The sequence below is a fragment of the Schistocerca piceifrons genome, chromosome 2 (genome assembly GCF_021461385.2).
Source record: "Schistocerca piceifrons isolate TAMUIC-IGC-003096 chromosome 2, iqSchPice1.1, whole genome shotgun sequence".
NCBI classification, from domain to species: Eukaryota; Metazoa; Arthropoda; class Insecta; order Orthoptera; family Acrididae; genus Schistocerca; species Schistocerca piceifrons.
In genome coordinates, this window is record NC_060139.1 from 324,020,859 (window position 1) to 324,035,082 (window position 14,224).

Consider the following 14,224-nt stretch of genomic DNA (forward strand, 5'->3'; position numbering starts at 1 on the left):
GAGATCCGAATGGGGGACTATTTTACCTCCGGAATATTTTACCCAAGAGGACGCCATCATCATGTAATCATACAGTAAAGCTGCATGCCCTCGGGAAAAATTACGGCTGTAGTTTCCCCTAGCTTTCAGCCGTTCGCAGTACCAGCACAGCAAGGCCGTTTTGGTTATTGTTACAAGGCCAGATCAGTCAATCATCCAGACTGTTGCCCTTGCAACTACTGAAAAGGCTGCTGCCCCTCTTCAGGAACCATACGTTTGTCTGGCCTCTCAACAGATACCCCTCCGTTGTGGTTGCACCTATGGTACGGCTATCTGTATCGCTGAGGCACGCAAGCCTCCCCACCAACGGCAAGGTCCATGGTTCATGGGGGGGGGGGGGGGGGGGGAACCAATGGTTAGCAACAACAAATATTATGCCGGAGAAATTACAGAGTTTAAGGCTACGCCTTACCTTCATCATTCTCTAAGCCCCGTGAACACACAAGACAACAGAATGTACATATTTTATTCATGTATTGTAATTTCGGCTTGACGCCCATCACAAGTAAGAACAACCAAAATCATGATCAAAAACATAATAAGCGAAATTTACACCTTTTAATTATTGAAAGGTTTGTCCAAATATCTCTCAAGTAAAGCAATTCAAATGTTTGCATGAGATTATAGAACTGGGAAGGCTAGATCGTAAAATGAACAAAGAAAGAATTGCAAAACTATAAATAGCGTAAAACTCGCTTTGAACAGATGTAGTAAAAAACTCTGTTAAAAAGACAAAACTACGACAGAGTAATACAGTTACCGAAACATAAATACTTTAAGGTTCTTAAAATATTTTAGTTGGTCATAGATATCAAATAAAAAACTTTGAAAAGCAACACACAATAATTCTGAGAAATCCTACAACCGAAATGTGAAAATTGAATTTGAATGCAGAAGAAATCAGTTACGGAAAAATTACAGATCAAGTCAAGAAATGATCATTACAACTTACGCTCACTTTCATAGAAAAAATAATAGGTTCTCAAAGAAAGTTAGTAATTTAGCTTTATATATAAAGAACTGAAACTAGCGGGTAACAGAAATGTACAAAGCACTATAGATTATATGTAAAGTCTAGGTCAAACAGAAATATCCGGTAGCTACGACGAAGACTGGTTAATCGATTGAAAGCCAGAGGCATACTATGCCAAAACGGATTGATCATCGAAGTCCGTCCAGGAGCGCTTGTATAATTAATGTGACTGGGTAAGTGTTATTCATTTCGGTTTGTACCAGTAACTACAGTCCAATCCAAAATGTTGTAAACCCACACCGCATGTTTTGTAAAGCCCTGTCGATATTGCTGTTGAAGCCGAGGTGCCACTATTGTTATGGTAGGCCGAATTTGTAAGTCCGTGAAGCGGCTTCTGGTGCAATACACACCTAAGACAATTTCTTCATGCCATTATTACACTGCTATGCCCCAGGGTCACGTAATAGGACAGGAGAACGAAGGTTCTACAACACTCATACAAATTAGTAACAAAGTCACACCAATGAGTTAAAAAATTACTTACCTTTGTGACTAGTTGAATAAGGAAAGCTGCAACAATGCTTTTAATGTAACGCGAAAAAAGGTCCACAATGGCTAAATGCACATAGCCGTAGGTAGACTTCACAGTACATTGCAAGTGCAATTTACAACTGTCTGTTCACTTCTAAGAGTTCACTAAACGACATTCTCTGTCTATATATGTCCTGGACTATGATCTATAACGGTGAGGGCGAGAGCTGCTCTTATATTTTTCAAGTAGGCTTCTGTCCGCTGTCATTCGTCGTCCAGTCGTTGGCGGATTTTAGTCGGCCGAGGCGAAGTCGATGTCTTCATCCTCAGCGCCGCCCGTGGCGCTGGTGGAACTCGCGCAAGTTGTGAGTCTCTATGGCGCTGGCACCAGCTCGCACCTTTGCGCCTGTGGTGCTTTTGCCCAGGCTGAGTCTTGTTCGGACGACACAACACAAAGCATCCATCGAAGTTAATTATTTGCATGAGGAACCTCGAAAAGAATTTGATTAAATGGAATTCAAGCTCAGAGAAAGTCATAACGTAACGAAGAAGCAGAACATAAATGGAAATGAATCATTATGAGAGACGAGGGATAAATTTTAAAGCAAAATTACACCTACAGCGCTTTTGAAAGAACATTGGAAAGTTAAAGTCGTCTGTGAAACCAGTTGGTGTCACATAATGGGGAAAGTTTTTGTGTGCTTTCGTAAGACCTCTTCTCGGTACAGTCAGGCTGTAAGTAGGTTGTTTATGTTTTCTTATTAGCAACGTTACGTAGCGCTCTGTATGAAAATCACTGGCTGTGCTGTGTCCAGTCTGTGGCTAGTTTGCATTGTTGTCTGCCATTGTAGTGTTGGGCAGCGGCAGCTGGATGTGAACAGCACGTAGCGTTGCGCAGTTGGAGGTGAGCCGCCAGCAGTGGTGGATGTGGAGAGAGAAATGGCGGAGTTATGAAATTTGTAAGACTGGACGTCATGAACTGCTATGTATATTACGATTTTCCAACACTATTAAGGTAAATACGTTGTTTGTTCTCTATTAAAATCTTCCATTTGCTAACTATGCCTATCAGTAGTTAGTGCCTTCCGTAGTTTGAATCTTTTATTTAGCTGGCAGTAGTGGCGCTCGCTGTATTGCAGTAGTTCGAGTAACGAAGATTTTTGTAAGGTAAGTGATTTGTGAAAGGTATAGGTTAATGTTAGTCAGGGCCATTCTTTTGTAGGGATTATTGAAAGTCAGATTGCGTTGCGCTTAAAATATTGTGTGTCAGTTTAAGCACAGTCATGTATAATTGTTCAAAGGGGACGTTTCATATGTCGATCCTGGCAGGGTCGACATATGAAATGTCCCCTTTGAACAATTGTACATGACCGTGCTTAAACTGACACACAATATTTTTAGCGGTACAGTCAGGCTGTAAGTAGGTTGTTTATGTTTTTAGCGCAACGCAGTCTGACTTTCAATAATCCCTACAAAAGAATGGCCCTGACTAACATTAACCTTTACCTTTCACAAACCACTTACCTCACAAAAATCTTCGTTACTCGAACTACTGCAATACAGCGAGCGCCACTACTGCCAGCTAAATAAAAGATTCAAACTACGGAAGGCATTAACTACTGATGGGCATAGTTAGCAAATGAAAGATTTTAATAGAGAACAAACAATGTATTTACCTTAATAGTGTTGAAAAATCATAATATACATAGCAGTTAATGACATCCAGTCTTACAAATTTCAAAACTCCGCCATTTCTCTCTCCACATCCACCACTGCTGGCGGCTCACCTCCAACTGCGCAACGCTACGCGCTGTTCACATCCAGCTGCCGCTGCCCAACACTACAATGGCAGACAACAATGCAAACTAGCCACAGACTGCACACAGCACAGCCGGTGATTTTCATACAGAGCGCTACGTAACGTTGCTAATAAGAAAACATAAACAACCTACTTACAAGGCACCATAAAAGCCATCAATATTATTTCATCTCATTTAACGACTAACTTCTCCATTGGAAACGGCAGTAATCTGCAAGAAAATAGTCGTCTCCTCAGGGTCAGAATTGTGCCACACTGGCCGGAGCACCAGGATGGCTATTCGCATATCTTGCGTCATCGATAACTGACAACAGACTGAAATGGACACCTGTTCACTTCACGTAAACACGGGGCACACTGAATATTGTTGAATGGCTCCAGAGTACACCTCAACTTTTGCTCAATAGTCTCCGACTGTAAACTCTCTCTTTCGAAGCAGTAGTCCCGACGTTTCGGGGTCTGCTGTTAAACGCTGGTTAAACGGACTGTCTGCAAGCGAAATCAGTATACAGATATTCAGCTTACATGCTCATCCAAGCCATGGCTCGCTTCCCTTTTAGTTACAGGAAAGGATTATTATTAGGAAACGTAGTCTGAATGAGCTCGTTCGCTGGATGTTTGTTTTCCTAGTTTCTTACAAGTGTTCTAATACTGTGAGCAGAGAAGTTGCTTTGTTACAGAGGACACGTATTTCGAAGAAGGCAACTGCAAAAGAATACCTAGACTTGTCCCATTTTCAGTATATAAATGCGTCTAGTTAAATGTGTTCCATTGAGACAGCATGCCATAAGTACGGCAAGTGGGTAAGCTTTTGTCAGAGAAACTACCAATCATATGGACTAAGTCGTTCCGAATAGGCCTGGGAAGGCCCAAAGGCACCGACTGACCGCCATTTCATCCTCTGCTGATAGGCGTCACTGGATGACGACTCATCCAAGTGTTAGCTAATCCCGATGGCGGTTTGCTTTTGTGATCTGACAGGAACTGGTGTCGCCACTGCGGCAAGGCCGTTGGCCGTACTAGCCATTTAGGATGTATCAAAAAACACTTAGAAATTATGAAAATTTGTACAGACGTATTCATGCAGCTTACAGAACGTAAACGAAAATACGAGGTGAATTCAAGTTCTAAGGCCTCCGATTTTTTTTCTCCGGACTGGAAAGAGATAGAAACATGCGCATTGTTTGAAAATGAGGCCGCATTCATTGTCAATACGTCCCAGAGATGGCAGCACCGTACGGCAGATGGAATTTTACCGCCAGCGGCGAGAATGAGAACTGTTTTAAATACTTAAAATGGCGACGTTTTCCTTACTTGAACAGCGTGCAATCTTTCGTTTTCTGAATTTGCGTGGTGTGAAACCAATTGAAATTCATCGACAGTTGAAGGAGACATGTGGTGATGGAGTTATGGATGTGTCGAAAGGGCGTTCGTGGGTGCCACAGTTTAATGAAGGCAGAACATCGTGTGACAACAAACCGAAACAACCTCGGGCTCGCAGAAGCCGGTCTGACGACATGATCGAGAAAGTGGAGAGAATTGTTTTGGGGGATCGCCGAATGACTGTTGAACAGATCGCCTCAAAAGTTGGCATTTCTGTGGGTTCTGTGCACACAATCCTGCATGAAGACCTGAAAATGCGAAAAGTGTCATCCAGGTGGGTGCCACGAATGCTGACAGACGACCACATGGCTGCCCGTGTAGCATGTTGCCAAGCAATGTTGACGCGCAACGACAGCATGAATGGGACCTTCTTTTCGTTGGTTGTGACAATGTATGAGACGTGGATGCCATTTTTCAATCCAGAAACAAAACGCCAGTCAGCTCAATGGAAGCACACAAAAAAAATTTCGGGTAACCGCCAGTGCTGAAAAAATGATGGTATCCGTGTTCTGGGACAGTGAGGGCGTAATCCTTACCCATTGTGTTCCAAAGGGCACTATGGTAACAGGTGCATCCTACGAAAATGTTTTGAAGAACAAATTCCTTCCAGCACTGCAACAAAAACGTCCGGGAAGGGCTGCGCGCGTGCTGTTTCACCAAGACAATGCACCCGCACATCGAGCTAACGTTACGCAACAGTTTCTCCGTGATAACAACTTTGAAGTGATTCCTCATGCTCCTCCCTACTCACCTGACCTGGCTCCTAGTGACATTGGCTTTTTCCAACAATGAAAGACAGTCTCCGTGGCCGCACATTCACCAGCCGTGCTGCTATTGCCTCAGCGGTTTTCCAGTGGTCAAAACAGAATCCTAAAGAAGCCTTCGCCGCTGCCATGGAATCATGGCGTCAGCGTTGTGAAAAATGTGTACGTCTGCAGGGCGATTGCGTCGAGAAGTAACGCCAGTTTCATCGATTTCGGGTGAGTAGTTAATTAGAAAAAAAATCGGAGGCCTTAGAACTTGAATGCACCTCGTAAATCAACTTTAGAATGTCTCGTAAGAGGTCCGGGATTTCCTAAATGTCCTCTTCCCACGTAAGAGAATATCCCGAGGTGCGCCAATCGCAGGGCCCCAACGTTCACTGGCTCTGGCGCCTTTTGACTGTTTCTTTCAGGGCATCATCAAGGGTACTTTGTGATGACGTAGATTTTCCCAGGGTAACAAATGCTGACGCTCTTCACAGGTATGCAGTCGGATTTCGCAGTCCTACCGGCACGATATTTCGATGGTCGAACAGGACACCATCTTCAGGTGAGACTGATGTGAGGTAACATCAGATGCGGTGGCTCCCTTATACCCCGGGATCAACAGCTGCGCGTGCGCGACAAACGAAGAGCAGAATTGCAGCGTCGGCGGATGTAGAAACTAATAAAAAAGCGATGAATCGTTAATTAAGATGCAGCAAGCAAAACCAGACCGTTGTTGTTTTAAATGTAACAAAATAGGATTCCACATTTTGCTTAAAGGAAAACATTTGTCTCTGTTAATAATGTCATCGGACAATCGTATTTCTATGAATTCCTTAAGAGCACAATCCCAGTAACGGAAGGTAGTAGGATTAATTTGCGTCTCTTTCAACGACATATTATAGCCTTCACTGAGACAATGTTCGGCGAGAGCAGATTTTTCGGGCTGGAGTAAACGTGTCTGGCGTTGTTGTTGATATTAAAGGCCTTCATTCACACATCAAAGTTTCGATGGAAATTGAAAATGATGGCAAATTAACTTTACTGGATGTTTTAGTACACAAAGAAGAAAAAGGGACCTTGGGTCACGGTGTACCAGTAAACCTACGCTTACGGAGCGCTACCTGCATACTGCTAGTTGTCATCCAACACGCCACCGCACTGGAGTTTTATGTATGCTACTGCGAGTTCTGGTAAATTTACGTAAGAACTCGATTACCTTGAGATTGTTTTCAGGCAAAATGGATTTAATGATCTTTAGTTTGTTCGTGATTTCCTATTTGGATCTCCATTAAACGAACAAAGGACACTTGTAAATCATTTGCTTTTTCACCCTTTGATGGGAGAATTTCTTCGAAATTTTCAAGAGACCTCGGAAAATACGATATTAAAGATGTCCTTTCGCTTTTGGCCATACTAGAGCCCTGCTTGGATCTGTTGAAGGTGGTTTGCGATTGAGGAAACCTGGAGTAAATAAAGTTCCCTGTCATTGTGGAGAGGCTTATAATGGGCAGACTATTCGTACGCTTCATGGCCGATTTGTGGAACACCACCATCACACACGTTTGCTCCAGAATGAAAAATTTCAGTCGCTGAACGTAGCCTTAATGGAAGGCATAATATGCCTTTTAAAGAGACACAAATTATAGCTCCAGCTTCCCGCTACTGGGACTGCTTACTTGAGGAACTCATCGAAATACGATTATCCGATGATATTGATGTTAAAGACAAAGCTTAACCTTATTGCAAGATGTGTAATTTTATTAGATGTAAAGCAACAATGGTCTGGTTCTCGAGCCGCTTCGCCTTAATTTGTGATCATCGCTTTTTTTAGTTTCTACCGCCGGCGGCGCCGCAATTCTTCGCTTCGCAGAGGGCAGCCCCTCCGCTTCTCGCTTGCGCGCGGCGGCCTGTTCCCGGGGTGTAAAGGACCCGCCGTATATGACGTTACTTCACTTCCGGCGTGGTTATCCACCTGCAATCTCACGTGAAGATGGCAGATAGTTGGACCGACGCACTATCTTGTCTTCCAGACAATGAAATCAAGCTGCATACATAATCTAGGGTACCTTATTTGTTCCACCGTTACCAGGTTCTCTATCAAAGGTAAAGGCTGGAACCTACTTCCCTACCTCGCAATAAACGTCTGACATGTTGCAGTGCGTCTGGCAAGAAATAGATTTCAGGTGGGATGCATCCCATATAATCGATAGAAGTCACTTTCAATCCGTCTAGGTACATGGGAAAAAAACCTGACTTATTTTTTCTGTGAAATGACACCAGAACCATGTCTGTATGTTAAATGCATAAGCCAATATGAGGTTTCAAGGCTGTAAAGTGTTCCTGATACCTCCTACACATGATGGGTGGTAGCCTATGTTTAGCCTTGCGTAAGTAACTAGTCCCTGTTAATGGTACGGAATGTTCAGTTTGTTATTCTGTTTCACCAATCAGCCAAATTTCTGTTGACACAAAGCCGTTCTTCCTGAGAACGTAGCCATTACTCTGTCTCTTCATTCTCTTGGCTCACCAAATCAGATTAAGAGAAATACTTCGCACTTTCGTAGACCCTCGATCGACAAGTCACGAATAACATCATGTACGTTTTCAGTCTACTATTAGTTGGAAACCATTACCCATAAGAGACAAACAATGGTTTGAACTTCCTCATTGAGCATGTGTGATAGACTATTTGGCAGAATTCTGGTCCGAAATATTTTACACCCGCGAAGTTAAGTTTCTTTCTGGCCTAACTGATGTTCGTAGGATGCTACGTGACTTTGTGCGTCTTATCCGAAAATCTTGGTTCTGTACACGAAAATAGGAGACTGAACTAGAAACTTGTCTTGCAAGGTTAATAAACTGCTCTGAGGCTGGTAATGCTGTCGGACGACCTTGATCCAGCTTAATTTACAAAGCCGAAAGCGGAATCTGAATCAAGCGAAAGGCACAGGCTCCATCACGGATTCGTTCAGTCTGCCTTACAGCGTCACAGAAGTGCTTAATAGACTGCAATGTGAAACTCTGCAAAAACGATGCGGAACCTCGCAGAGATGACGTACACTAATAATTACTTGAGCTCATGATTCAAACTGAGTCAAGAAAAATACTACGCCCTCCGACATACAACTCGCGAAATTAACACTACGATAAATTTGAAGATACTTGGACGTATAGACGTGGATAACGACAATCTTTCTTCGCGTATACCGCCCATGAATGAAATAGGAGGAGGGAGAAATGATGCCTGTAAGCAGGGACTATAAAAAGGCATGCCCACTGCGGAAGAGTAAGGGTGCATTGTCAGAAATAATTTCGTGTTCCAGGTTTCATACAGGCACAGTTCTGCTGCGGTACAGATAACAGGTGCACCACAGTGTGCACCTGGAATGGCGCGGTTATGGGCAAGACTTCTAATTTACACACAGATTTACTGTGAAATTTCGACGGTGTATGGATCAAATGCAACGTCTGTCCAGAAGTAGTGAAGTGGTGGTAACAGTTTGATCGAGGCCACACAGACGTGGATGATGCTGATTGGGAAGGTAGGCCATAGTCAATGATCACAGGCGATAAAGTTAGGATATCACAAGTTGAAAATATATTTGTGGAGGGGGAGAAATTTTCCAGGAATGACGACTTTCACTCTGCGGTTCTCGAACGGCTCCGAGAGGAGGAAGCAGATTTTATCGTCAAGGAAATGAGCGATTTGTAGAACTCTCCGACCACTGTTTGAGATTTGGTGGCTATGTTGAAAATTAGGGTCACAGATCTGAATCATTTTCAAGTGAAACGCAGCGTTCAATAGAAGTTACTTAGCCTGTCATAGTAATCTATGACTTGCTTTTACAGTGCCCTCATACTTCGTGTATACTCCGTTTCGCACAGTTGTTTACCGAGAACAGATTTGCACTTGGATGCATTATTAGTTTATGAACAGTACAGACAAGAAGAGGTTAGATTTTGAAATTTGATGTTACGGAGGAATGCTGAATATTAGGTGGGTAGATCGCGTAACTAATGTAGACTGAATTGAATGAGGGAGAAATGAAATTTGTGGCACCACTAAAAAGTAGTAATCTGTTGATAGGACACATGAGACATCAAGAAATCATAAGTTTGCTAATGGTGGGAAGTGGAGGGGTAATAATAGTAGGGTACGACGAAATTTTGACTATTTGAAGCTGTTGCGAATGGATGTACGTTGCAGCAGTAATGCACAGGTTTTGGACTGAATACCAAAATAACAATTGACTGTTGGCCTCAAACCACAGCGTACCTGCAAAGGCCAAAAAGAAAAGTACTGAATAACTTCTGCTAGCAGAGATTTTACTCTTCCCGGTTGATTATACTGCAGTGTTGTTTACTTTTAGTTGATGCTGTTAAAAGCAATATGAATGTTTCGTGCTCGAAATCTATCGTTAATGATAATACGGAATTTAAAAGTACTTTTGTTTTGCGTGTTGTGCAAGCAGTTTCTATTGTGCATCCCACAGCGTTAAGATGGGAAACGTGCAGCTTTCTTTCCCTTCCCACGGTGCTGTGGCGGACTCCGCGGATTCCTGCGGGAGAAATTCTAACGGCTGCGGCAGTCTCCCGGGAGCCACCGTCCATTCATCTCTGGAGGCTGTGCAGCAGTTTTCGGAGGTCCCGTTGGCTCCTCGTCGATCATGCGGGGTACCGTTAGCAGCCCTTTGCGGCGCGGCCGCTACTTGTGTGGTGGGCGCCTTCATTTGTCTGCCGGAGATCCGCCGTTTGCAAACACCGCCTCCCCAGAGCGTGGTTAAAGCGCCGACTCCCAGAGGGGCACCGGCCGCGGAGCTGTAGGTCCGGAGCGCTGGACCACAGTCTGTGTGGCTGTGCCGACAAGGACTGAGGCGTACGAGTAACTAGTACGATGCCCAAAACAAACTCCAACCCTCTCTTAATACCTGCAATAACGACATACAATTGCAGAGAATCCCCATCCTGGCAAAGGAAAATAGCATGTATAATGTGACTACGCCTTACATTTGCTTCTTATTAGCTGAATATCCAGTCCTGTTAGTTCATTTCCTCCTTCTCCTTCCGTTCATCTCAACGCTGAGACGCTTGAAAAGAAAATGCCACATCTTGAATGACGCTTTACAATATTATGTCTTTACTACTAACTGATGTTCACCTACATGCATAAGAAGAAGGGGACACTAGAACCTGCTTTGAATGTTGAGGAACTACGAGAAAGTGCCATTAAAGAACAATATGCTATAGAAATCAAAAACCGTTTTGAGGTCGAAGAGACCCTAGAACCAAGAGAGAACGTTGAGGAAGGTGGAAAGAAATAAAGTCCACGGTACTAAATGTAGCGAACGATATATTGGGAAGAAATAAGATAAAGAAGAAGAGGACATGGTTCAACGAGACATGCCAGAAGGCTACAGAAAAGAGAAGGGAGATGAGAGAGAAGTGGCTAGCTGACAGGGAGAATGAGCAGAAAAGAGAAAGAGATGGGGCCCCTCCACGCCCGCACCAACGTGGTGACCAAACCAAAAGTTCTACTGTCACCTCCGTAAACATGTTAGTTATCTAGTAAGTGGATCACAGGATGCTGGACTGTGATGTTGTCCGTGCGTCTGGGTAAGGCTACGCATTAACACGGTCCATCAGGTGATAGATAGTGGACGAAACGCGAGTGAGGGTAGCGATTTGAAGAGCAGAGGGAAAAAAGTGCCATGGCTCGTGCCGTGGGAAAAAAAACCTCTGCGACAGTGGGATGGGTGGTGAGAGCAGTAGTGGCTTACTAGCTGTGATAGTTCAAGCAAAGTTGGATTTGTTAGTATGGGTATCATGCATCATTACCGTGACAAGCGATGGCGATGTGTCCCAGTTGCTGCAGCTGCTACATTCCTGGAACAATCAAGATCGTTATACAGTAGTGGGAGATCGGCCATAGATCATCTCACTGTGTGGGGGATGTGTGGAGCTTGTTTGCATGCAGTGTACGGTCCGGCTTCCCTGTGTGGTGCCAGTTATTCGGCAGTGTATTTCAGCTGGATATCCAGTAATGGCGTCTGATTAACAGAGGCTCGCCTGTCCCGTTATGTTTGCGTATGCTTGGCCATAGATGTTATGTCCTTACACGTATGTCTTTTGGTCTTTTATGTTTCCATCTATGGTTGTGGTCGTAGTTCCCCAGATTTAGAATAAACGTGTTCTGCGAATGTCTGGAGTTTCTGTACAGTCTTGTGGTGAGTTTGTGGATTACCTCCGTGAGAGTCTCAAGTCGGTGTTCCCGGTGAAGGTCCGCGATGCGTGTGTATCGTGGAGCATTGCTTATGATTTTGAGTAGTTTGTTTTGTATGAGCTGCATACGGCGCAGGCGTGTAGGCGCAGCGTATCCCCAGACAGGAGCTGCGTACGTCATCAGGGGTCGGATAAGTGTCATGTACATGGACCTCGATACCCTTCTGTTCAGTGTGCTACGCCTGTTGAGCATAGGATAGAGCTGTTTGAGCCTCGCGCTAGCTCGGTTGGTCATGTGTTGTATGTGGTCCCCCCAGAGTAATTTCCGGTCCAGCCAGACACCGAGGTATTTGACTTTCTCGCGGAAACGTATTGGACGTGCATGTAGAGTTATTGGTCTGCAGTAGCGGTGTTTGCGCAGTTGCTTCGGTCTTCTAGTGAACAGAACGGCTTCGCACTTGTCGACGTTTACTCTAACACGCCATTTCTCCAACCAAGGCTCGGCCACTCTGAGTGCAGTCTGTAGGCGTGACGTAATGTTTGACGGTTTCCAGTCTTGTACAAGGATGGCTGTGTCATCCGCATAGAATGCCATCATTGTGTTGTGTGTGGTTGGGAGATCGTTTATGTAGAGGTTAAACGGTAGGGGCCCTAGGATGCTTCCCTGGGGTACTCCCGCGTGTATACCGTGTCGTGTTGATTGTTTTCCCTGCACGTCAGTGTTGAAACTCCTGTCTGTGAGGTATGAGTGTATTAGACGCAGCAGCCCGTCGGGGAATCCCGCGTCGCTGAGTTTGCGGATGAGGCCGTTATACCATAGACGGTCGAAAGCCTTTTCGAGGGCCGGCCGCGGTGGCCGTGCGGTTCTAGGCGCTGCAGTCCGCGGGACTGCTACGGTCGCAGGTTCGAATCCTGTCTCGGGCATGGATGTGTGTGATGTCCTTAGGTTATTTAGATTTAAGTAGTTCTAAGTTCTAGGGGACTGATGACCTGGGATGTTGAGTCCCATAGTGCTCAGAGCCATTTTGAACCTTTTCGATGTCCAGGAACACCGCCCCTGTAGCTTTGTTTATGTTGAAGCCATATGTTATATGTTCAACGACGCGTAGGAGTTGTTGTGTTGTGGAGTGGTGATTCCTGAAGCCGAATTGCTCCGGTCTCAGGATGTCATTTGTTATGCAGTGCCTAGTGATGCGTTTGAGAATCACCTTCTCAACAATCTTACTGAGCGAGCTCAGAAGGCTGATGGGTCGGTAATTTTGTGGGACACTGTGGTCTTTCCCCGGCTTCCTGAACACCAGGACCTTGGCCGTCTTCCAAAAGGCGGGGAAGTGTAAAAAACTGAGTAAAGTATGTGTAAGAGTTGCCAAACATTAATGTATACAAATTTTCTGGAAGTGAAAAATAGAAATATCTTGTTTTTGGAAAAGGAGGTGAACTTTATTGTCGTCGTCGCCTATCAATCGACAGAATTGTAACTGTACAAAGTTCAATAAAATACAGGAAAAGAAATGCATCCTCTATAGTTTTCATTCAATAAGTAACAACATCTCATAATTTCTTAATTACAGTAATTGGACTATGTTCTTGTACAATAGTATGGTGCTGAACTCCACTGACCAATTTTGAGGTAGCAGGACGTGTAGATTGAAGGAAATTTGTGTGCCAAGCAATCTCTTTTTCTGACGAAAAGCAGATTGCTGTTTGATCTTATTTACTTCCAACAGTGATCCCTTAGGTATGAAAAGCTACGAAAACTTGGGCTCAAAGCTATCCGCAATGTGGCCAAGTAACTAACAGAGTCGTATTTTAAACCTTAAAAAACGATAACTTCCTCCAAATTATAAAACGTCACCAAATGGTGCAGAAGCTGATCATTCAAGGGGGCAGCAACCAAAATTCAGGTACCAGTTACGACTTAAAGTAAAAATCTCAATCAAAAATCAATCTCTCTCTCCAAACACATACATAAATATTCATATTATTAAGATACAAGTCATTTTATAACGTCACATGTTCAACATCTTTCATCCACTTTGCGAAATTGCTAAATCTTTTATTTATTTATTTATTTTTACTCGAAAACGAGGGCGCACTTCGACGAATGGCTGCTGGGTGCTCTACTTGGGGTGTAACCTAGAACACTGTATAGCTAGTTTCTAAAAGTCGATCCCACCCCTGGCGACATCTCCTTGTAAGAGATGTGTATGACACTAGGCGTTACTTGTCGACTGCGAGAAGGACGCGGCTGCAGTCGAGCATACTTCCGTTCACAGCGGCGCTCCTGAGCACGTTTCGTTGTGTCCGCGGCTGGTGACCGCTGCCCGGAGCTCGGCAGAGTAGCGGGGTCACAGCGGAGGGCGGCCGACCGCGCCGCGGGCGGCTGCGGTCCAGCGGGGTGACCTAACGGCACTCGGCCGGCCAGGGGTGAACGGCCGCGCCCGGGTCCGTGTCCGGGGTCGCCTCACCCCGCAGCCCGCGCCCAGTTCCCACATGGCAGGTGACACGCGA